Genomic DNA, 24691 nt, shown 5'->3' with positions numbered 1-24691 from the left:
ACGTGCACAAAATCCTGCATCGGCAATACTTTCACAATGATGGACACCTGTAGAGACAGCATGGCGCAATATTTCTGTAACGGCCTTCCTATGACTTGCTGAGTCTATTATCACATCGAGTTGCTGCACTTCACCAAGGAAAAGGACGTCCGACACGATATGAGGAGGTATACGTGGCTTTTGTCACCTCAGTGTTGTTTCTGTAACGCTCTCTGTAACTATTATTGATTTCTTATGTTTTTCAAGCGGTATGAAAATTGGCATCAACGGTACTCTTCTCTTCTACAACCATGGGATTTATAATGCTCTCGTTTTCTTGTATGTTTAAGGCAGTACAAGCAGAGTGGCTGCGTACCGTCATTTTGTGTTGAAGGCATGTTTCAGGTGATTTATTTTGTGCTGTCCTCTTTTTCACTTGTTCTATTGAGTCCGATAATACGGTCATTAGATGAGCGGCGAACTACGTCCGTTAGTAAACAAATACTAATGGAAAAGGTTCTAAGTACCAGATCACTCATTTGTCAGGAAAATAAAAAGAATTACGTATTTCTCTTTGTCCATAACTTATTTTTATCCAGTGAATGGAGACGGTACACTCATTTCCACAAAACTATGCTACCCACCTCATTACTGCAAAAAATAATGAGACAAATCAGAAAATGAACACTTCAGCAAGATTAGAGGTATTCGAACTACTCAGTTATCGGTACTCTTCGTGTGCAACATTGGAGTGCAGAATTGGCAAACGGTGATGGCAGGAGAAAGGGGGCGGTGGTTGTATATTGTAACCTCCCTAGCAATTAAATTTAATGACAATAAAAGTGAGAATCGCAATCTGACTCAAATACAAATTCCTCACAAAAAAATTAAAGTCTATTCAGTGACAAGGAAATCTCAGTGATAATGATAATTCAATTAAACCGAAATATCGGTCTTTGGCCCTTGTGTAAAAATCAGAATTAATTTCTTACCTCATTGAAACTGCTTGTCAAATTTCTGCTCTTATTGTTGCGCACGGCTTGGAGGAACTGCATTGCAAATAATATTTTTTTTTTTATTTTTAAATTTAACTGAAACTTTTCTTTAAGGGAAGTGGAACGAAATCGTTAGTTCAATTAAATAAATTTTTTTTGTAAAAATTGCTTTGAAATCAAAATTATTATTGGGGCACTTGTTGGAAATTAATTACAATAAATAAACTTTACATTATCTGATTATTACCTTAATTAACAATATACCTCATTCAGCATCTTGACCAGAATGCCATGTCGACGCTCGCCGCCTGCGTCCCGCTCGCGACCGTGACAGGACTAGACCATTACTGCCGACAGACAACATCACACAACTGCACTGGGCTGCTACTACCGACAGACTGCTCGCAACTGAACTGAGCTACTGCTATCGACAGACTGCACTGGCCTACTGCTACTAGCGTACTGCTCGCAACACTCGCGCGGTCAAGCGCATACTAACCACGATAATAGGCTCTCTGGTCAAAGATTTTAACGTGCCTCACCATCGCTGCTACGTTACATACGTGTTTCATAACCCTCCACTGGGGGGGCAAAAATTTGGCAGCGATGGTGAGTCATTTGGACTTGCCATCGCAAGAAATATTTACAATTTACAGAATATTCAAATTTAGTACATAAATTAAATGTGGTGCACATGCACCGAGTACAAAATATATAAGACAAAGACAAAATGTGAGTACAAAACATAGTAGCAAATCAGAAAAATGTATATAAAAATTATTTGACAGATAAAGTGCACAGGCACTGAAAAAATTCTTTAGCATTTTCGGAACAAATAAACAAAACGGCAGAAAATCGTGCTGATAAGTGACATGAGTGTACTCGCACTGGAGTTGAGAACATATTAGCAATTGATGAAATGTATATACAATGAGTAACAAATGACATAAGTGCATACACACTGAAGTATTGAACATACAGAATGAGTACAAATCATATTGAAAAATGAGACAAGTGCACAGGCACTGAAGTTCAGTAGAAAACATATTAACACCTAACATAAGTGCACATGCACTGTAGTTCAGAACATATCATCAAAATAAAAATGTATATATAATATAAAAGACAAGAGTGCACATATACTGTACTTCAGAACAAATCAAAGAAATGTCTTTAGCATATTCGCAATAAATAAACATAATGGCAAAAAAAATCATGTCGACCAGTGACATAAGTGTACTCGCACTGGAGTTCAGCGAATCGAAAAAAATGTATAGCCATGAACATAAATGATGTTAGCAAAAATGATTTTCACTACGTGACAAGAATTAGGATAGGAAAGGGAAGGATTGCATCATGGTTGTAGCACTTTAGATTGCACACAGCTGTTCTGAAAGTCCATATCTTTCCACAGAAGTACAACACCAAGTGACACAATTTGAAGTTCTTTTCCAATCAGAATTTATCAGTGTAGCCAAGACACTGAACTGTCGTAGTAATGTTCCATGTTCTCATTTTGGAAGTACACTAGGTACACCAAACAGTGGGACCATAATAACGTCTTCATCGCTCACGGTGGTGGACAGCATGTCGTGTCAACACCACGCTCTTACAAGGCACACCAACGTAGAATTAGTGCAAAACCAAAGATAGTGCTCCATGATCACTAGGATAGACAGGACAAATGGACATTGCAGTAATTCAGGGTAGTTAGCTCATAAGGTGAAGGACATTATGTCACATACCATTCTTCATTATTAGTTTACGGCATTCATAGCCCAGTTATTGAACATTTCTGTACCATGTATGTAGTATTAAAGAAAAATGTTCATTAATTGTTTTACATAGAATCAGTAACCTTCTTTTCCTAGTTACAAAGCATTATGAAATAATTGCTTTCTTTTCCAGTTACAAAGTATAGCATAGTTAATTAATCATTTGTCATTCCAATATAGTAAGAATCATTAGCCTTCTCCTAATTACAAAGCATTATTAAACAGTCGCATTCTTTTCCAGTTACAATGCATAATTAAGAATCATTAGCCTTCTTCTAATTACAAAGCATAGCATCATTTGTCATTTCAATATAGTAAGAATCATATTCTTTTCCAGTTACAAAGCATAATTAAGAATCATTAGCCTTCTCCTAATTACAAAGCATTATTAAACAATCACATTCTTTCCCAATTATAAAGCATAGCATAATTAATTAATCATTTGTCATTCCAATAGTAATAATCATTAGTTTTTTCCTAATTACAAAGCATTATTAAACAATCACATTCATTTCCAATTATAAAGCATAGCATAATTAATTAATCATTTGTCATTCCAATAGTACTAATCATTAGCCTTCTCCTAATTACAAAGCATTATTAAACAATCGCATTCTTTTCCCGTTACAAAGTATGGCATAGTTAATTAATTATTAGTCATTCCAATATAGTATTAATCATTAGCTATTTCCTAATTACAAAGCATTATGAAACAATCGCATTCATTTCCAATTACAAAGCATAGCATAATTAATTAATCATTTTCCAAGTGACATATTATTCATTGCTGTTCAGCATTACTCAGAACTTTCTCAAACTGGTATCACTATTTGGGACTGGTAATACATTTTTTTGTTAGCAATGCATTGCGTTGGGATCGATAATTAATTGCTGAGGCATAACACTATTTGCTTTTGACCTATTGCTGCAAATGAGGATAGGTAACGTCATTCGTCATGAGTCAGCTGTAGCAAGGTTATGTAACAAGGCAGTATATGTGATCGCATTTATAAATGATAAACACAAATGGGTAAAAAATGAAAATGCAAGTACTAGAACAGGTATAATAAATAACAGGTTTAGTAAATATCATGACAAGCCTCTCCTGAAAAAAAAAATACAAAATGGATTATTGACCTGAAAGAAGAAACGCACACTATGCTGAAAAGTAGTGAACTTCGAATTAACAGGCAGTGAAATGTGTATAAAAATGTGTTCCATAGCTGTCCTTTCCAAAACTTTCCGTCATCCTACTATGCAATATAACACCTGCTGTCAAAACAAACTGCAACAAATACTTAAACAACTACATAGCCTAAGTACATAACTTCAACATTATCCTCATCTGTAAAGAAAAAACTTCATTATTCATTATCCATATTATCATAACTTCATTATTATCATCACCTGTAAAGAAAAACTTCATTATTCATAATAGCATATTCTTCATCATTATTCATCAGCATTCATTATCATCTGCAAAAAAATCACTTCATTACTCATTACACAACTAATCCTTATCTCTAGCATATTTCATCACTAAAACTAAGATGTGTAGTTCTGTCTGACAGCCTGCATCAATAACCTTGTATTCTGAAAGAAAAAATTAGTTAAGACTGCTATTCTACGATGAGTATAGTATATTGTTGTTAATGCTTGTTAATCCTGATCCATTTACTCTTCCCCATAAAGTTATTGCATCTTCTTTCGTTTATTCCGTAGGTGAAATTCCCATTTCTGTTGGATTTATTTCTTACACGCATCATTTCTTTCTAAAATTGATGAACAGAGATTAATGTCTTGCATTTAAATCATATACCCACTAAATAATGACTGGTTTATGGTAACATAATTAAGTATACAGCATAACATGACAGAAAACGTAATGTGTCAAAGACATTGACAGTGTTCAGATGCAAAAATGTACACAGAATAATACAATGCAGCAGCAAAAAACGTAAAACAGTCACGATCTTGAGATGTCATAGGGCAACAAAAATGTCAAAGTCAACTGGTGTGTGTTATATCTTAGCTATTTCACAATGCATATAAACAAAATATGAAAACAATCGTACATAAAAAGACAAAATGTGACGTTCGTTGTGTTCAGCTTGTATGTAGTGTAGTTAATATAGGCGAGAATTAAAGACTTTAATGGAGAGAGAATTTGATAAAATTACTACGTCATTACATAGAATTGCATAATTATTCATAAAATACGTAAGTTCGTCTGGAAAAATATGCACGGTCTGATGTGTAACGACAAGAAGAGCGACCTGATAACCTTACCTTGCCGGGCACTTGCCAAGAAAAAATACGATAATCATCAGTAATTAGTCATGTGAATATAATTGCATAAGTAAATGGCATCATAGTGTGTTGAATCATAAAGTGTCTTCATTCAATAAAGGGTTGCCTTTCGATTTTCTGGTTCTCAAAGTTTCGACGTGTACAACATTGGGGTGAGGGATGCTGCGAATCCGATATGGACCTGCGTATAGAAGCTCAAATTTACTGCACTTACCTTTTAATTTACTGGATAAATAGTGTGTACGTACTAATATTTTCTGTCCAACGTGAAAGTCTCGGCGTCTACAAACCTGTTTTTGCTGTCTTCTCCGGCGCTCTGCGGCACGTTTGATGTTGTTCAGCGCAAAGTCAATTATTTCGTGGTGTCTTAGTCGACGAGATGTAGGAAATGTTACTAATTCTTTAATTTTGTTTGGTGGTTCAACGTTTTTCAGTATAACTGACGGAGATAGCATAGTGGATTCATTTGGAATGGAATTAATTACATCTTGGAATGAGAGTATGTGTGTATCCCAATCCATATGTCTTTTGTGGCAGTATATTCTGCACAGCTTACCAATTTCTTTCATTAATCTTTCACAGGGGTTCGAAGAAGCATGGTACTTGGATATATAGATCGGAGAAATGTTTCTAGCTCGTAACATGCGTGTCCATACGCCACATCGAAATTGTGATCCATTGTCAGAAATTACTCTCATCACATGCCCTACATGAAATAGAAAATGTTTTACAAATGCTTTCGAAACAGTTTTAGCAGTAGCTTTGCGTAACGGAGTGAAAGTAACAAATTTTGAAGTGAGTTCAACAGCGACAAAGATGTAGCAAAAACCTTTGTTAGTTCTCGGAATCGGACCAAAAATATCTACTGCGGCCATGTGTCTTAATTTAACAGGTATAATGGGATATAATGGAGGAATACGTGAAGTGGTGTCTGATTTAGCTGTCTGGCAAATTTTACAAGACGCTAAAACTCGTCGTATACGTTTCTCCATGTTGGTAAAATAACAGTTCTGTCTCAGTATAAGAAAACATTTTCTTGCTCCGTAATGTGCGTAACTTAAATGAGTGTACCAGATTAATTTGTTAACCAGTTCGTCAGGAATGCATAATAACCAATTGTAGCTGTCAGGATGAGAGCGGCGAAACAGAATGTCGTTGCGTACAGTGTAATGGTTTCTAATCGTAACATTATTCTTATCTTGCCAAAGGTGTTTAATTTCTTTCCACACATTGTCTTTATTTTGCTCTTGTGCTATGTCCTGTAATGACGATGAAATAAAGTTTTCAAATGCAACTTGCTGAATGTACATGACACTGAAATTTGTTTTGCAGAAGTTGGTTGCTACGTCTTGCTGATTGTTGCCGAGAGAACGCGATAGTGCGTCTGCTATAACATTTTGTGTGCCGGGAATGTGAACTATTGTAAAATTAAATTCCTGTAAATAAAGTTTCCATCTCCTTAATCTGTCGTGAGTGAATTTGGCCGAAAGTAAAAATTGTATTGCTCTGTGGTCTGTGTAGACGGTGGTATGTCTGCCATAAACAAAGTGCCTAAATCTCGTGAAAGCCCATACAAAACATAATGTTTCCAGTTCTGTAACGGAATAATTTCGTTCAGCGGGTGACAGAATGCGGCTGGCAAATGCGATGTTTTTAATTACTGTAGAGCCATCTTCTTCAATTTCCTGGAAAATGTGTACGCCTAAAGCGGTGTTAGAACTGTCGGTGGCAATGGAAAAATTTCTAGTAAGATTTGGGCGACAAAAGTGGAGCATTCAACAGAGCATGTTTCAGGTTCATGAATTCAGAATGTGCTTGCTTATCCCAAGACCAAATAGTGTTTTTACCTGTTAATAGACATAATCTGGGTGTGTCTAAAGCAGAGTGATGAATAAATTTACGAAAAAAGTTAATTAAGCCCAAAAAACTGTGTAATTGCTTCTTTGTCGTAGGAACAGTAATGTCACGTAGAGCTTGAAGTTTTTCCGGATCAGGTGCAATGCCTTCTGCTGAAGTTACGTGTCCAAGAAATTTTATAGAAGTTTTGCCAAAGTGCGATTTACTAAGATCAACTGTAAGTCCTTGTGCATGAAAAGTTTGTAACAGTTGTTCAAGAATCATATTGTGTTCCGACCAGTTAGCTTCTGCAATAAGAATGTCGTCTACATACGTCGTAATTCTGTCCTTAAGTTCTGTCGGGAGTATTGAATTCAAACCGCGAATAAAAGCTTCGGAAGAAATAGTTAACCCGAACGGTAATTTGCAAAACTGATAACAGTCGCCAAAACAGAGAAAAGCTGTATATTTTCTGCAGTTCGGATGAAGTTGAATTTGCCAAAATCCCGATTTCAGATCTAGTGTAGAATAAATAGCAGTACCATGAAATTTCTGTAAAAGTTCCTCTAGTGTCTGTGGTCGATCTGTTTCATTAATAATAATGTCATTAATGTGACGTGAATCAAGTACGAGCCGAAGTGAGCCATCTTTTTTCTTAACAATATGTAGCGGGTTTATGTACGGACTAACTGCCGGTTCTATAATTCCTTGGTCAAGCATATCCTGCAATTCTTTTTTAATCTGTTCTCTGTGGATATATGGAATGGGATAATGCTTTGCTTTAAATGTGTCGTGCTGTTTCACTTGAAATTCATACATACAGCCGGACATGGTACCAGGAATATTGTCAAAAATTGGAGCTTGCTGTAAAAGAATTTTGTGTAACTGCGTGCGTTCGTCGTCTGTATTTGCATTGCTCTCTTTAACCTTATCAGAAATCAATTGTATTACGTCGTAGTCAGCTTCGTCTGGAGTGTTATAGTTGTGTACGTACGTATCCGTGAACAATGTGGGATTACAGTCTATGTTATGTGACGCGGAAATGACCTCTGTGCGATTAATTCTTTGCTCTTCCGCAGATAGTGAGTGCTGAAATTCTATAGCAAATTGTATATTTTCATCCTTTAACATTAAATAAGAATTCTGAAAATCAATAACTGCGTCGTGTTGTACCAGAAAATTCGTACCTAAAATTACGTCTGTTGTCAATAAAGGAACAATCCAAAAATTTGAGTGGAAGGTATGACCTGCAATACAAAATGATAAATGCGTCTGTAATTTAACGTCTACTCCTTTACTCGGTACTGCTCCCTTCACTTTTGTTTTGCCTAAAGGTAATGTCGGATAAGTATTCTCTTTGTTACACTCGTTGAAAGTCTCCTCATTTATTACTGATATAGGTGATCCGGAATCAATTACCGCTGAAAATTTCGATGAACCAATTTTAATTTCGATGACAGGATGTGAAATAGTTTTCTGAACAAATGGTCTTTCCTGCAAGAGAGTGTCTCTGATATCGTCAAAAGTAATTACGTTTTCGTGAACAACATTTTGCGTGTCTGAAGTAGTGCTTGTATTATTGGAAGATGCGATCTGTACAGTATCTAGTCAGATTCTATCTGACGTGTTATTATTATTAGGAGGATTCTGTGGCGTTTCTACTATTTGAACTGTTCTATTACTTCTTCCAGACGTGTTACGCTCTGGATGGTACCTACTGTCGGGTTCATTCATGAGAATATGTTCTTGCGTATGATTTTGCTGTTGGTGAGACCGACTGTTATTATATGTACGCTGATAATTGTGCTCATCGTTTTTACGTCTGTCGTAATAGTCATTCCTATACGGTGCATTACGATAGGAATTGAAATACTGTCTTCTTTGTATGTAGTTGTTTCCTTGCTGCCGTACGTTACTATTTCTTGTATCAGGGACTATACGTGCACGCGGTGAAACATTATAGCCTGGTTGACCTTGTGCATTCCATTGTTGGTTAGGTATGCTAACCGGCTGGTTTTGATGTTTTTGTTGTGAAACACCTCTATTGTTACTAAAGTGTGGTTCCTGTTGCTGAAAATTTTGACGATATTGATAATTAGAATTTTGTCTGTTACCAAAGTTCTGGTAGTTGTCGTTTCTAAAGCGTCTGTTATCTTTCCTATTGAAATTACGTGTCTGATCATAATTGCTGTACTTTTGTTGACCTTGGTTGTTACACGAAAAGTTTTTGTTTACAAAAGAATAATCAGATTGCTGTACTTCCAAGAGCTGTAAAAGATCTCTGAATGCTGAAATGTTTTCTTTTTGCTGTCCCGTTAGAAGCGACACTCGTAATGACTGTGGTAATTTGGAAATGCATAATTGTATAAGTGCAAATTCACTGTACGGTTCACTTGGGTACTGGTTTTGTTGGACCATATGCTCAAAAAATTGCGTGACACTGGGAAAATTGGAGTTCTCATAATTTGGCAAACTAATTAGTTGATCTTTAATTCCGCGCTGTGTCGTCTTCGACCAGTACGCTGACAGAAAAGCATTCTGAAATTCCTCTACCGAGTAACACTGTCTCGCGATCGGTCTCATACGAGTTGCCGGTTCGCCTTCCAAAAAACTGCAAATAAATTCAAGTTTGTGTGTTACAGGCCAAGTCGGTGGAAGAGCAAAGCTAAATTGTTGAATCCAATCCAGTGGGTGAATCTGCGTTCTATCGTTTTTAAAAACTTTAAACTTTCTCACTGACAGAAAATGTTTGTAATCGAAATTATCATCTCTGTGTGATGGAACAGGTTCAGGATCGTAAGAGAATCTATTGAACTGTGGTTGATCGGAATCTAAGTCCCGTACTCTCTGTAGATTACCCAAATTATACGCGATGCGTGAGTCTGACAAATGTTCATAAAGTGGCGTCTGTTGTGGTATGTTATTAACTGAAATGTTTTTCATCTCTGTTACTTCTTGTTGTAAACTCGACAATTTTCTACGCAACGTGTTATTAGACGAATCGATCTCATTAATTGTCTGCTGTAAATTTTGAAATTCAGGTGTTTGGTTAAATGAAATCGGTGTAGTATCGTCTGATTTATTATCATTATTACTTTCAATAGCATCAATACGACTGGCTAATTCATCATATTTTTCAGTCAGTATTTTTGCCTGATCATCGGTTTTAGAATAGGACGCATTAATCTGTTTTTGCAACTTACGTGTAGTTTCGCTCAGTTTTTTAACATCAGCTTTGATGACATCGCAATCCTGTGTTAGTTCTAATTGTTCGAATCTGTCGGTCACTGTTTGAATATTTACCGTGTGTGTATCTGTTTTTAATTTAAGATTGGAAATTTCGTCACGTAATTCTGTGTTCGACTGTTTGATGGAATTAATTTCGTCGGACACTGTAGCAATATTATTGTCTACATACGTCTTCGCTTTCGCGAACATTTTACGTTTGTCTTCTTGTCTTTGTGCAGTGATTGTTTCCATGACTTGTCGTTTTACTTTGTTTTGATCCTGAATAAATTTGCGGAAACGCGTATCACTGTTTTGTATGTGAAGATTAAAACGTTCGTCAATCTGAGTATTCTGTTGTTCGAATTTCGCGTCTATCTTTGCGTCCATAGTGCGCGAAAGTTCTACCGTCATTGCTTTAAACTCATCCCGTAATTGTGTAGCTTTTTCAGAGCATTGTTTAGCGACTCCGCTAATTTCGTCTCTGAGTGTTTCTGTTGCGGCTGTCTGCATTTCCCTTAATTCTTGCGCAACAGACTTAATTTCTTCGCTATTTTTTTGTGAACAAGCCTCAATTTCCACGCGCAACTGTTCCTTAGTGTCATGGCACTGCGCGGCAACGGCTCTAATTTGTTCACTAAGCTGTCTGGAAGTGTCGTCTAATTTTTCATTTAACTGTCTGGAATTGTCGTCTAATTTTTCATTAAGCTGTTTGTTCTGTTCCCTAAGTTGTTTGAGATCTTCGGCATTATTGTCAAGTTTTTCATTTAAGTGCTGTTTGAGATTTTCGTTATCTTGTTTGTTCTGTTCTCTAAGTTGTTTGAGATCTTCGGCATTATTGTCAAGTTTTTCATTTAAGTGCTGTTTCAGATTTTCGTTATCTTGTTTGTTCTGTTCTCTAAGTTGTTTGAGATCTTCGGCATTATTGTCAAGTTTTTCATTTAAGTGTTTGATATTGTTGTCTGCTTTCTCACTTTGCTGTTGTAGCAAACTTCTCATAATTCGTACCAAGTCAAAACTAGCGTTTATATTCTCTGTGCTGTTTAGTGGTGGATCTGGAACTCTCTCGCTTACTGTAACCATTTGGTTATTCTGAGATTTACAAAAAGGTTTGTCAGTCGGATGTACACTGTCAGACATTATTTCGGAATTAAATAGATCCGTCGTACTTTGTGTATCCTGTTCATTTTCATTAGACAAATTTGTCTGTACGTTACTTGAATTTTCCAAATCGGGTGTGTCAAGCTGGGCAGCGCTCATTACAATAGAGCGTCCCGCGTCATCGATTGTCGTCAAATCAACAGAGGACATAACCGAGTTCGTTTGTTCATCATTAAGACAAAAGTCATCATTAGTGGTTGGAATACACTGATTGTTAGTGAACGCACGATTGACATCATTACACTGCGTGTCACATGTCCTATCGGTAAAGTCGTTTGAGCCGGTAATTTCGTTCGTAATACCTCGCGATCACTATTCACAGTCTTTTGCGGCATTTTTACAATAGTCACAAATATTCACAAAACAAATCAGCACAATGCAAAAACAACACACAAGTACAACAGAGCAAACGAATTGTCGTTGATCTGTGGAAAGAAAGTCACAAAATTAGTACAAGCGTAGCGCCAAATCCTAATTATACTTAAGCAAATAAGAGCAGATATCTGACTGTTGTTCAAAAGACTCTCAACGAAATTCGATCCTGGACTAGGTGTCGCCAAGTGTAACCTCCCCACAAAAATTTTAAATAAATGACAATATTATTTAAGAATGCTAATGGACATTGCGCTAAGTGTAACCTCTCCACTGAAATTTTAAAGACAGATATAATAAATGAATGGGAGCCGAACGTAACCTCCCTAGCAATTAAATTTAATGACAATAAAAGTGAGAATCGCAATCTGACTCAAATATAAGTTCTTCACAAAAAAATTAAAGTCCATTCAGTGATAAGAAAATCTCAGTGATAATGATAATTCAATTAAACTGAAATATCGGTCTTTGGCCCTGTGCAAAACAATCAGAATTAAATTCTTACCTCATTGAAACTGCTAGTCTAATTTCTGCTCTTATTCTTGCGCATGGCTTGGAGGAACTGCATTGCAAATAATAATATTCTTTTTTTTTTTAATTTAACTGAAACTTTTCTTTAAGGTAAGTGGAACGAAATCGTTAGTTCAATTAAATAAATTTTTTTTGTAAAAATTGCTTTGAAATCAAAATTATTATTGGGGCACTTGTTGGAAATTAATTACAATAAATAAACTTTACATTATCTGATTATTACCTTAATTAACAATATACCTCATTCAGCATCTTGACCAGAATGCCATGTCGACGCTCGCCGACTGCGTCGCGCTCGCGACCGTGACAGGACTAGACCACTACTGCCGACAGACAACATCACACAACTGCACTGGGCTGCTACTACCGACAGACTGCTCGCAACTGAACTGAGCTACTGCTATCGACAGACTGCACTGGCCTACTGCTACTAGCGTACTGCTCGCAACACTCGCGCGGTCAAGCGCATACTAACCACGATAATAGGCTCTCTGGTCAAAGATTTTAACGTGCCTCACCATCGCTGCTACGTTACATACGTGTTTCAATATTCTTGTTCTTATATCAGGAAAATGTAACGTGACAGGTCAAGATCATGTGGAGGGGTGTAGTATGGTCAGAAAAGGACGCAAATGTGAATCGCCAGTGATGATAATGAAGTCGCCTTTGTGCAATATCAGTTTCTAAAAACAGCCAACACTGGAATGATACTTTTGGTAACGTTTTCCTTCCTAGAAGATCCTTTCAGATTGTGTGCAGCTCAAGGCTTTTAGTTTACAAAATATGGAAACTACATTATTATTTCCAAATCTTGAAGTGAGTGACGCCGACGTAGGGGAGGCGAATTCCGTTTCTTGCACTGAAAAACATCGGCTATATTATAAAAAATTCTATGTAAAGTGTTACGTATTCATAGTTTTAGGCATATTTTGCTAATTATGTTGGAAGTTACAATGCCACTGAATGTAACATCGTCACCGTCAAATTGCAAACGCCAATTAGGAAAGAGCAGGCCACACAAACTTGTAATGCAGTTGGTGAAAGAATAAAGTAAGTTAAAGTTTTAAAAGAAGCTGCATACTTTTTTTACATTTCATATGTCGACCGGTATCATAGTTAGAAGACCGCCCGGTTGGCCGTGCGGTCTAACGCACTGCTTTCGGGCGGGAAGGCATGCCCTCCAGCCTGTGGATGGTTTTTAAGGCGGTTTTCCATCTGCCTCGGTGTATGCAGGCTGGTTCCCCTTATTCCACCTCAGTTACACTATGTCGACGATTGCTGCGCAAACACTATCTCCACGTACACACACACACACCACCATTACTCTACCACGGAAACTGGGGTGAGTCGACTGCTGTAGCCTGTTGTGGGGCTGTGAACCACTGAGGGCTACGGCGGGGACAAAGCCTCTCCGTCGTTTCTAGGTCCCCAATTCAATACAATACATTACAATCATAGTTTAATATAGCTCTTCAAGGTTTACCAGAAGTATGAAGTAGATTCCGCGCAGGCTTTTCAAGGAATAGTTCGCCCGCTAATTACCGTCTGTCGATGTGTTTATTAGATAATGAAATTTGCCAAACGTAGTCCGTACTTTAATCCAACCAACAACCCACTTCACGGAGTCAGTCCTAGAATGAACATAAATTCTTAAGATTGCTCAGTCTTATCGATGAATGCCCCAGTTATTCAAAAAGACATATTTCCAGTAACTTTGCCTGAAGATAAACGATTGGAAACTTGTTGAAACGTTGCCACAGAACGACGCCTTCACTCCACTGACAACCGGAGAAGATTTCATCAGCTTTCCAGTGGTTATTAAATCGTTTAGCTACAAACAAAACTAGTCAGTGATGAAAAGCATTTGTTGGTCCACCCATACCCCATTAAATAATTAGTTAGCAGAACTTGCGTGAATTATTAAAAATATCATAAAATAGGACTTCTACCTATCACTCCAACGCAGTACGTCTTAAGAGCATCATAAAAAGTATAAATTGAAGACCCTTCACTATAACGGTGCTTTGTTTCTGATCATAGGAACTACTCGTATTTTATGAACTTAAGTACGTATACGTTTACCATTTCAGACTGTTATTAAATTCATTTTTACATGAAAATACATTTAATTACTTCCCACAGACTCGCAAATTGCTTCTATTCGGATTTGCAAAAGACCATTATATGATAACATTTGTTTCTAATGCAAAATGTTTATTCTCTGTATTGTTCTAAGATGTTAAGGATCCTGAATGTTTTACTCTCAGTTGTCTAAAGGTATTAGAAAGAGTCTAATTTACATTACCGGTACTATTAGTGTTTTCGCACGTGTGTGTAACATAAACCATGCACCGATTACCGATTTTGTGCTTCAAGCATTGTGTTTTAAACCAAAGTGGATGGAGTTTAACCTTCTTACAATGATGTTGTAAGAGGTCCTTGACTAAGGAATTTATTGCTAGAGCACTCGAGCAGATGTAATTTCGATGGATTGCTCACGCGCTGCCTGCGATATGTAAGCTATAAGAGAATCTCAGACCAGAGAGCAGTGTTGTATGCAGTAGGAGCAGTGTCTGTAGCAGTAGGAGTAAGTAGTAGCTAGCAGTCGTGTGTATGGAGTTGGCTGGGCCGGTCGTGGGGAGCGATGGCGGTACCTGAGCGTTGTAGTATCAGGTAAAGGCAGCATTATTGTTATATCAAGTCCCATGTAAATGTTTCAAAAATTTCTTAATAATAATCTTTCTTATAAAAATTAACTTTTGGCAATCATTCATCTCAATTTAAAGAATTTACTAATTTCTCAAATCCATGGTCATCCCGATTATTCTAAAGAAAAATCAGTTGTTTCTTTTTATACATAACAAATCTATCGGCCAGCATTGCACTGGGCCGTGCCAGAAACATTTCTTAGAGGAGCAGATATATATATGCGTTATCCGGCGACCTTATTGAGGTAAGCATTTTCAATTCATTCAGTATGATCTTTCAGGGCCATGACGCAGCACTGCTGACGTCCAAAATTTATCAGTTTAAATTCACAGTCAATTATTGAAAGGTGAAAAGTGAGCCAAAATTTTATTGAGAGGTTATTCCCATTGTATTATTAGGAGGTTACGGAATTTACCTGTTGGTAGGTTACGCTGAATGTGAATGCTATATATATTTGTATTATTAGTAGTTTACGGAAATTATCTGTTGGGAGGTTAGAAGGTGACGGCTCCTAAAGTCATGATGAAATAGTACTAATATTGTCACATGAATGTAGCATGTGCTATAGAATATAAATCGTCTAAAAAAATAATCGAAATTCCTTGACTGGAAAGTGTTTAGAGTAGTGGTCTAACATCAAAAGTATAAATTAAATTCTTAGTTGAGTGCAATACACTCTAAGTGAAAAAAAGCGCAAACATGCAAACGAAAATTCTAAGTGATGGCTGGTTACACATACAAGTAATTACATACTGAACTGAATAAAAGTGACAGAGCTGAACATGGCATGTTATCTATGAAGTGGATGCAGTGGTTACTGGTGCAGATCATTACCCATCGTATCAAGGACAAAGCGTGACAAAGAATGGCGTACTCGGCAAGATGGACGTAAGATGGTTACTGGAGAAGATGGACAGATATGCTACGTTTGATATGGGGTGACAAAGATGTGTCCCAATAGGTGGCCCCAGGGGAGGTGGCAGTCGGTGCCTTGAGGGAGATGCGCGGTGGAGAGGAAGGAGGGTGGGAGTGGAGTGAGATCCCAGACGTGGAGTGGCAATGGTCTCCCGGGAACCAGAGGCCGCCACCGCCCTAGGAGACTGTTACAGCGCGCCAGCGCTGGGACCACGCCGGAGGACTTCTAGCGCTCACACCACTGACACTCATAAAAAAGAATCCTCGAAGAGGATCGTACACATTATTGTTTATTTAAAATGTTATCCATTACGGATCTGAAATGCTGCGACTAGAGTGACTAAAGGTCTTCAGAAATGTTACAACCACTCACATAAAGTGATGGTAGAGTTTTTCAAAATTTGGCTTTCACCTGTGATCTAGGGATAGCGTCAGATTAGTAATCAAAACGTCATCGGTCACGGATTCGAACCCCACCACTGCTTAAATTTTGAATAATAATCAGAATTGGCGACCATAGACTTCCGGCATGGGAAGTCACCCTCATTCGTTGTGAAACAGGGTGGAGCAGCGTTCAGATATTCACGGCATTTTCTTGCCCTTGAGGTGGGAAACTGCCCCTATATGCGCACGAATCAGCACTGTTGAACGGCACGAGGATGCGGAAGCCAATGGAAACCACTGCAGTAGGGACACGTAATATGTATTCCCAGGATGCGTAACCTGTAATTGAAAACGGTCATGATGATCAGTCTGTAGGGAAGCAGCCTACTCATGCTGTAGTAAATTCACATCAGTTTCCATTGTGTGCCAGCCAGTCTGCTGTAACTAGCTCTGACGTCATAAATGTTGCGCAATACCTTAAAAATCAAGCAAATGACCTAAAACTTTTCTAGCTTGTCAGGAATAATACTAAATTAATGTGTGTTAAATATCAGTTCGATAACTTCAGCCATTTTCGAAATTTGGACGTTTTTCTGAAAAAATCATTGGCGCAACAGAAAAGAGCTAGAGACTTCAAAATTTATATTTAGATTCATCTTTCATAATGATTTAATAAAAACAGTACTTTGGATTTCACAAATTAAGATTTTAGTGGAAATTCATGATTTTCTGGTTTTCATCTCAAAACTGAAGGAAGCAAGATAGATTAAGTAGGCCAATAAATAAGGCTAGGATGTTTAGATTTAAATAGGTTGGAGGTCTGCTATGACTATGAAGATGTGAAAAGTTTCTTTTGAATACCTATAAAATTATAGCGATAGCGGATCTCAAAAGGGCCAGTTCAGAGCTCATCTACTGCGTGCAGTGTAATTTAATTAATTCTCTCGCCCAAAATATTTAACTTAGCCACGTCAAAAATTTATTATCAATACTTACCTGCGTGCTGAATGCACATTTAAATTAAGAGCTTCATCGGCCATCAGCAAAAGAAGCTATAATTTATTATGTAACTTGAAGTGGTGAGTTACTAGCCCAGTGGCTAGTCGGGAGAGCCGATTTGATCAGGCGTTCCCTTAGCCCTCCGCACCGCGGCTTTATTTATAAGAACGCTGCCCGAGGAAGGAAGGCCCCAGTTCTCTCCAGACGCTGAATAACACGCCATCTATGTTGGGAGTCGCGTCGCATCGGTATCACTGCTACAAACAGCCTCGGGTGCCGTATTAAGTTACTAGAGATACGCGGAACCATGAAAACATTTCAAGTGAAGTGTTAATTCTGGGATGATTTTCATTATCTAGCTTCAGTTTGCGTATTGTCGTATTTTCACGTGCCGTCGCGGGACAGACATTCTACCAATTATTTAGCGTGGCGTTTGATGAAATAATCTCATCAAATTATGGCGAGCATTCTTTTTAACATTTAATTCGGACATTTATAGTTGCATCAGCGCATTAGACTCTGAACTGCTCTGATAGTTAGGTTGTAGGGATACTTGTGTTTTTTATCAGTGAATTTCAGAATATACTCAACTATTTTGGAAAACCGTTTTGATTAGAAATCCCGGACAATCTCCTAATTCCTCAGAGCTATAAGCTGCAGCTATAATGGTATTCTCAGATGAAGTGGGCACTAGAATCTCTAAGTACTGGCTTCACGTCTTTTTAAATCACTTTCTGGGTGCTAAAAAGTAAATAGAGAGCCAGTGTTGAGAACGGCGAAAGACAGCATTAACAACATTCTAAAAGCCAGAAACTGATTCAATATGCAAGCATTTATACAGCAATTCATTTATTTTTACAAACTTATTCGCCGCCCCACAAGTCCATTGGCAAAAATTCCGGACAAGTCCCCCATTTGGATTTCCAGCAAGGGACTGCCTATGGGGAGGTGACAATGAGAGAAATATTGAATAACCAACGAGGTGATGACGATCTACAAGGCGGAGCCTGGAATGCCACGACTCTGAACAAGGTAGGGACACTAGAAATTCTGAAAAGGGAAATGCAGAGGCTCAATCTAGGTATAGTGGGCGTCAGTGAAGTGAAATGGATAGCAGACAAGTATTTCTGATCAAAGGAGTATAGGATAATATCGACAGTATGTTGAATATGACTGCACTTCAGTAACGGTTACAGAGTAGCAGGTGAATAAAATAGCCAACCAGTTGCAATAAATGGTGGTTTGCAATTAACGTTAACCATGGTTTCTATGGATTTTAACCCGTCTTATTCGGGACAGGAAACAAACTTCAAATTAGCAAACAGTCAGTTACTAGAGCGCTCTAACATCCTCACATGAAATTGTGTCGGCGACGATCTGTACATCCATTTGTAAAAGATAATGCCCCTAAATTCAAGGGCTTGTCACATCTGTAAAACAAGTCCCGTAAAATACCAGATCATGATAAGAGCTACATGCCGACTTCTGCCGTTTTGAGGAAGATGGATTTAAATCCGTCGAAACCGTGGTTAGGTTCAATTAAAAACTACCATCTATTGCAACTTGTTGGCGGTCATATTCACCTGATAATATCAACAGGAGCGGAATTCGGAATAATGGCAGTAGGTTTCCTTATGGATAGGAAGGTAGAACAGAAAGTGAGTTACTGTCAACAGTTCAGTAATATGGTTGTTCTCATCAGAATCGATAGCAAGTCAACGTCGACAACAATAGTTCAGGTATACGTGCCGATGTCGCAAGCTGAAGATGAACATACTTAAATGGTAATTCAGTATTTAAAGGGAGATGAAAATCTAATAGTAGTGGTGAATTAGAATGCAGTTACAGCGGAGGGAGTAGACGAAATTGTTACACGAGAATACGTGCTGGTAGTAATACTGAGAGAGGAGAGTCATTAAATGAGCTATAAAATAAATACTTGGAAAATACCGGAAGGTACTGGAAGATTTCAATTAGATTACGTCATGTTCAGGCTTAGTTTCCGAAATCAGATAATGGAATGTAGGATGTGCCTAGTTACAAGGTAACTGCGAGGAAACCGTGGGTACCAGAAGAAATACATTATCCGACAGATGACAGAAGGATGTACAGAAATGTTCATAGAAATTCAGAAACACAGAAATACACGTCATTTAGGACTGAAATAAATACGAAGAATAGGGAAACTAAGACGTAAGAAATCGAAAGAGACAAGACTTTTGGAAGAACTGAATTAGGATACAGGAAAGTCAAAACTACCTTAGGCGAAATTGAAAGCAACACTTGGAACATTAAGAGTGCAATGGGCATTTCGTTGTTAAATTTCGAGGAGAGAGGGGATAGGTGGAAAGAGTACAGTGAAGGCCTCTGTGAGGAGAACACTTGTCTGATGACTTGGTAGAAGAAACAAGAGTCAATAGGGACGAGGCAGGGATCCAGTATTAGGATCAGAACTTAGAAGATTTTTGGAAGACGTAGTATTAAATAAGGCGGAAGGGTAGATAACGTACCATTGGAATTTCCGAAACCATTGAGAGGGGAGACAAGAAAACGATTAATCACGTTGGTGAGTAGAATATATAAGTCTTGCGGTGTACAATCAGATTTTCGGTGAAAAATCATCCGCACAGTAGCCAAGATTACAAGAATCGACAAATCAGAAAACTATCGCACAATCAGCTTAACAACTCGTACATGCTGACAAGAATAATGTGTAGAGGAATGAGGAAAGAAAATTGAGGGTAACGAATCAAACACAAACATCTCTCGTATACACAGAAGATGATTTCTTTAAAAATAAGATATCCTATCAAAATTTGGTATACGCGAATTTGCGGCACACGCAAGCAACCTCACCTTAACGATTTTCAAGAACAAACTGGTAGCTCGCTGGCGGTGCAGTTAGACACCACATGGGTGATCGACACCAACAGCTAATGTTTTTTGTACTCACCTCACTGTTTATCCTTGTTTCCAATCTATACGATTATTCACGCGCACAGCCTATTATTTACCAATTAGTTAGCACGTGGAGCCTCATCTAGGTCGCTGCTTGTAAAGTGGGGGTGGACATGAATCAAAAGATACGGGCACAATATTTATCAATTTTCCAAAAAATTACGTCTCACGCTTAGAGCCTTAAGTAACTCACACACGTATATCCTAGCAGGTTTCACAAGGAATCATCGTCTAAATTTCTCATCAGCAGTTGCGACCACGTTTTAAGCTAACTAGGCAGGGTGAGGCCCCATGTTACTTTAGAAAGACCAGTAAGAAATTCAAAATCGCGAAACACTACTGCTAAAAGTGGAACTGTATGATTTTTGGTACTTCTGCTGCTCTCGTTTGCTGAAGGCACTAACTAATTGCATTACTACAAATGGATAACGTGAGCCCCCATGCTCACCTCTGGGAAAGAAACCCTAACTGAAAATTTTAATTTTACAGGTAAAATTTATCGAAAAAATTAATTTTCGTAACAACATGCTAACTACTTCAACCCTGAAAAAGAGCGGATTAATACCAAAATAATATTTATACCTCATCCCACAAAGAATTTGATGGCAAAGACGGAGATCGCCCTAGATTCCGTCCTCTTCAGTTCAACAGCTTCCTCCAGAGTGTTCCTCTCATGGCAGCCCTCACCTGTCGTTCTCCTCCGTCCTGGAGGGAGGGTAACCTGTTACCATCTCCGAACTACCCCTAGCAAACAGGTGTATCATCGCTGCCTTAATCCCAAATTTATGTTGGCACTAACCAACCTACAGAGTGACCATATCTCTGCCTTGGCACTACCAGCAGACGAACTCTTAATACAAACTGAAAGCTAATTAACCCAAGGCAACGTAGAGGGAATAAGGAAAGGAAGTACATTTATGTAATCATGAAGTAAATAAACAGGTAGTCCATTTCTTCACTCGAGTTATACACTTCTTAAATTTGGAAAAATGATGAAGGTATCTCCAACATCTCTAGTATTCAGTACAATGCGACGGAACGAGCTAATTATAATGAGATGTAACAAGCTGTTCCCTCTCAACCTCTATTTCATACAGACCCGTCATCTGGAGGCACTCATATGCCACCAGAAAATAAAGTGATAACTCAAGAAATTATTAAATGCCATAAACCGACGAGGCTGGCACCAGTCTGCAACAGACTCAATGCTATATTTTCTATGAACTCGAATAAATATTGGAAAATTGTGAAGCATCCATCGGCAATAATCCATTCCCACACAATGCGCTCCTCCAAAACAACCATTCCCCATCTGACGAGTAGAGCTGACCAGTTTGCCTCCGTGCTCTCTGGTTTCTCGTTATCCCCCATAATTCTTGAGACAATTATCCGCCGTTGGCTCCCAGCTTCCATTACATGGAATACACAGAACTGAATTAAATACATGAATCACCGCAGACGGAAAGGAACAAGTACCTCATAAAAAAGCAACAATTCCCCTGGTGATTAACGCGACTTACCTACCAATACATAAAAGGCAGGTTCCCCTCACTTCTAGTGAGACTTGCAACCCCTTATAACACGATCCTCCCTGCAAGCTACTATCCTGAACTAACGACAATTTTCAAACTCATGCTTCTCGTCTTACACCTCCTGAGGACATATTCACCCCGGTATTAAGCAAGGTTTTTAAACATATCCTCTTCCGACTCTTCTTCCAACACCCGAACCAACATCGCCTCCTTCTTTCAAAACTGGCCTTCTTTTAAGATTTCTGATCTTCCAATGTAAGCTCACTGCATTCTTCCTCTCTAATCACCTATACAATACCAGTACCAATACCCACACCTTCCATCGCATTGCAGGCGTTCCCTAAGGCTCTGTCCTGTCTTCACCCGTTTGTTTCCTATACATTGCCAAAATTCTAAAATCACCTCTACCATCCATCCTCCTTTCGTTGTCCTCTACCCTACCCTTCAGAAACATCGACGATCCCTCCAAATTCTGCTTAGTCGTTTACGTCCTGGCATAACCATCAAGATCAATCTCTCCAAAATCGCAGTTCAAAAAATGGTTCAAATGGCTCTGAGCACTATGGGACTCACCTGCTGAGGTCATTAGTGCCCTAGAACTTAGAACTAGTTAAACCTAACTAACCTAAGGACATCACAAACATCCATGCCCGAGGCAGGATTCGAACCTGCGACCGTAGCGGTCTTGCGGTTCCAGACTGCAGCGCCTTTAACCGCACGGCCACTTCGGCCGGCCAAAAATCGCAGTTACACGAATAGTTATAGGGCGGACTACCTGTAGCTTCCGCCTCCATGATTTCTGTCTCACCATATACAACTGGCATATCCAGCCATCTAATACACTAAAATATCTTGTACTAGCCTTCTAACGACCCGAGAGATATTCCACAAAAGATTACAACTATTGCAGCTACTAAAGTGTCATACACGGAGAATACATCCATCCACTATTCTCCACACATGCAGAATCTTGATGTTGATCCGATCCATCATCTCCTCTGCAAATTTTGCGTGGGTATCTGTTCACTTATGATCTATTAGTCCCTCCATATCCTTGAATGTGATGTATTCCACCACACAGTTCACATTCCGTTTACCTTCCCGATATGGAACCTTTACCATCTCGTAATATCCCACCTCTCCTCGCTCACAAATAACGTATTAGGACCACCTACACCATCCATAAATTCGACTCGAATAATACTATTCTCTATACTTTAATTACCTAACACGCTGCAGATCCTTTATCGACACATTCCACAACCCTGTATAAGCACACTCACCACATTTATTTATTTATTTTCTGCCAAATTATAGACCTTTTACCTGATGTTTTAAAAGAGGTCGTACATCTAATTTTCGTTTTCCATGTTTTTGCAGCTATATTTTCTTTCGCTTTATCTGCAACATTTACAAAGAATAATAATTTTCAAAATTACAATAATTTAAGGTTGAAATATAAATAAAATTTTACTGTTCTTAAGAAGAATATAAGAAGATGATGCGATAGAGGAGAGGTTGTTAGTACCATCAGCGAATGTGACTGACGGTGAACACCTCGGAATGGTTACTCCGAGCCGTTGACCGACAGTCGCACACACACACAAATGGTTATTAGTAGAGAAATAGCATTGCTTGTCGTATTTACTACTAATCCTAAGTATTAACTTCAGGTGCCCATCCGTGTACAGCATTTTTGTGATTTCTTGGCTAGATCGACAGCACCTTATGCTTGTTTACTGTCACATCTCGCCTTCTTCCTCCTGTTCCTCCTCATTTTCACTGTTTTCGCTGTCACTGTAGGTATCGTTGTCCACCCTCTGGAGATTGTTGTTACGTTGCACATAGGCATGTCTGTTATGTCGTGTCCGCATTTACTCTTCACGTTTTGTTTTTGAAATAGTGTTTGTCAGTATGTTTAATTGTGCCCTTTATTATTCGTCTCTTATTGTTGTGTATATATTTATGTCTGTTACAGTGTAGTCTAAGTGTTTACTGCTCGTGTATTTCCCGCAGAAAAAGAAAATGTTCTGATGAACCTTCTTCCCCACATGCGCATGTAGATCTCTGCCTCAGATTCACGCGGTTGAAGAGCGTGGGATACGGTCCGTGTCCGGTTAAGAAATGGACCATACCGCGGCTGCGATCGATATGTTTCATTCTCAACCGCTCCCTTATGTCAGGGATGAAGTCGTGCAGTCTGCGTCCCTTATCACTTACATCCCACTCACCTTGCCATGTATCAAAACACCAGCTTTTAAGGTGACGTATCGTCTCTATCGGCACACCAATTATTATGTGTATCTTATCTAATCTCCTCATCTTTAATCAGTTCCTTGCAGCTCTGTGTTTGATCGTGATATCTATGGGGCATATTCCAAGCACCACATACAGTGCATCTGCTGACGTGGTGCCTAAGGCTCCAGATAGCCTAAGTAGGACACTTCTCTTACATCGTCTGACCGATGTATTGTTGGTTACCAGTTTCAGTCTGTGTGATCACGTGCTAGCTGCGAAACTGAGTACTGATTCGAAGAGCGCACAGTGGTATATCCGCATGACTGGTAGAGGTAATCTGACTGTATTGAATTTAGCGTCACCAGTTTGTGTAGTATTTTTTCTGCTTTGTCTGTTGTTAGCCTTATGTGTTCGTGGAAATTCAATTTTTCATCTATGTGTACCCCAAGATAGCGCATAACGTGTGCTCGTTTGGTGTTTGTGTCCCCAATTTTGACATAAGGATTCCTTTGGAGTGATCCTTTCAGTAATGTTGTTTTGTTTTCAGCTAACCTGAGTTTATTGTTGTGACACCATTGTGTAATTGTTTGTAATGTTCCACTGAATTTCTCTTCTAACTCGGCTGTGTTGCTTGCAGTGACTACAACTAAAAGATCATCTGCGTAGGTGACAATTCCCTCTGACCTGTCATCCCCATCCAGAAGTTGTAGGAGGGGTTCGATTGTTATGTCTCAGAGGATGGAGCTGCAAATCGAATCTTGAGGACAGCCTT

This window comes from Schistocerca serialis, chromosome 6 (assembly GCF_023864345.2).
Source record: "Schistocerca serialis cubense isolate TAMUIC-IGC-003099 chromosome 6, iqSchSeri2.2, whole genome shotgun sequence".
NCBI lineage: Eukaryota > Metazoa > Arthropoda > Insecta > Orthoptera > Acrididae > Schistocerca > Schistocerca serialis.
Note: the sequence above shows the minus strand (reverse complement) of the source record.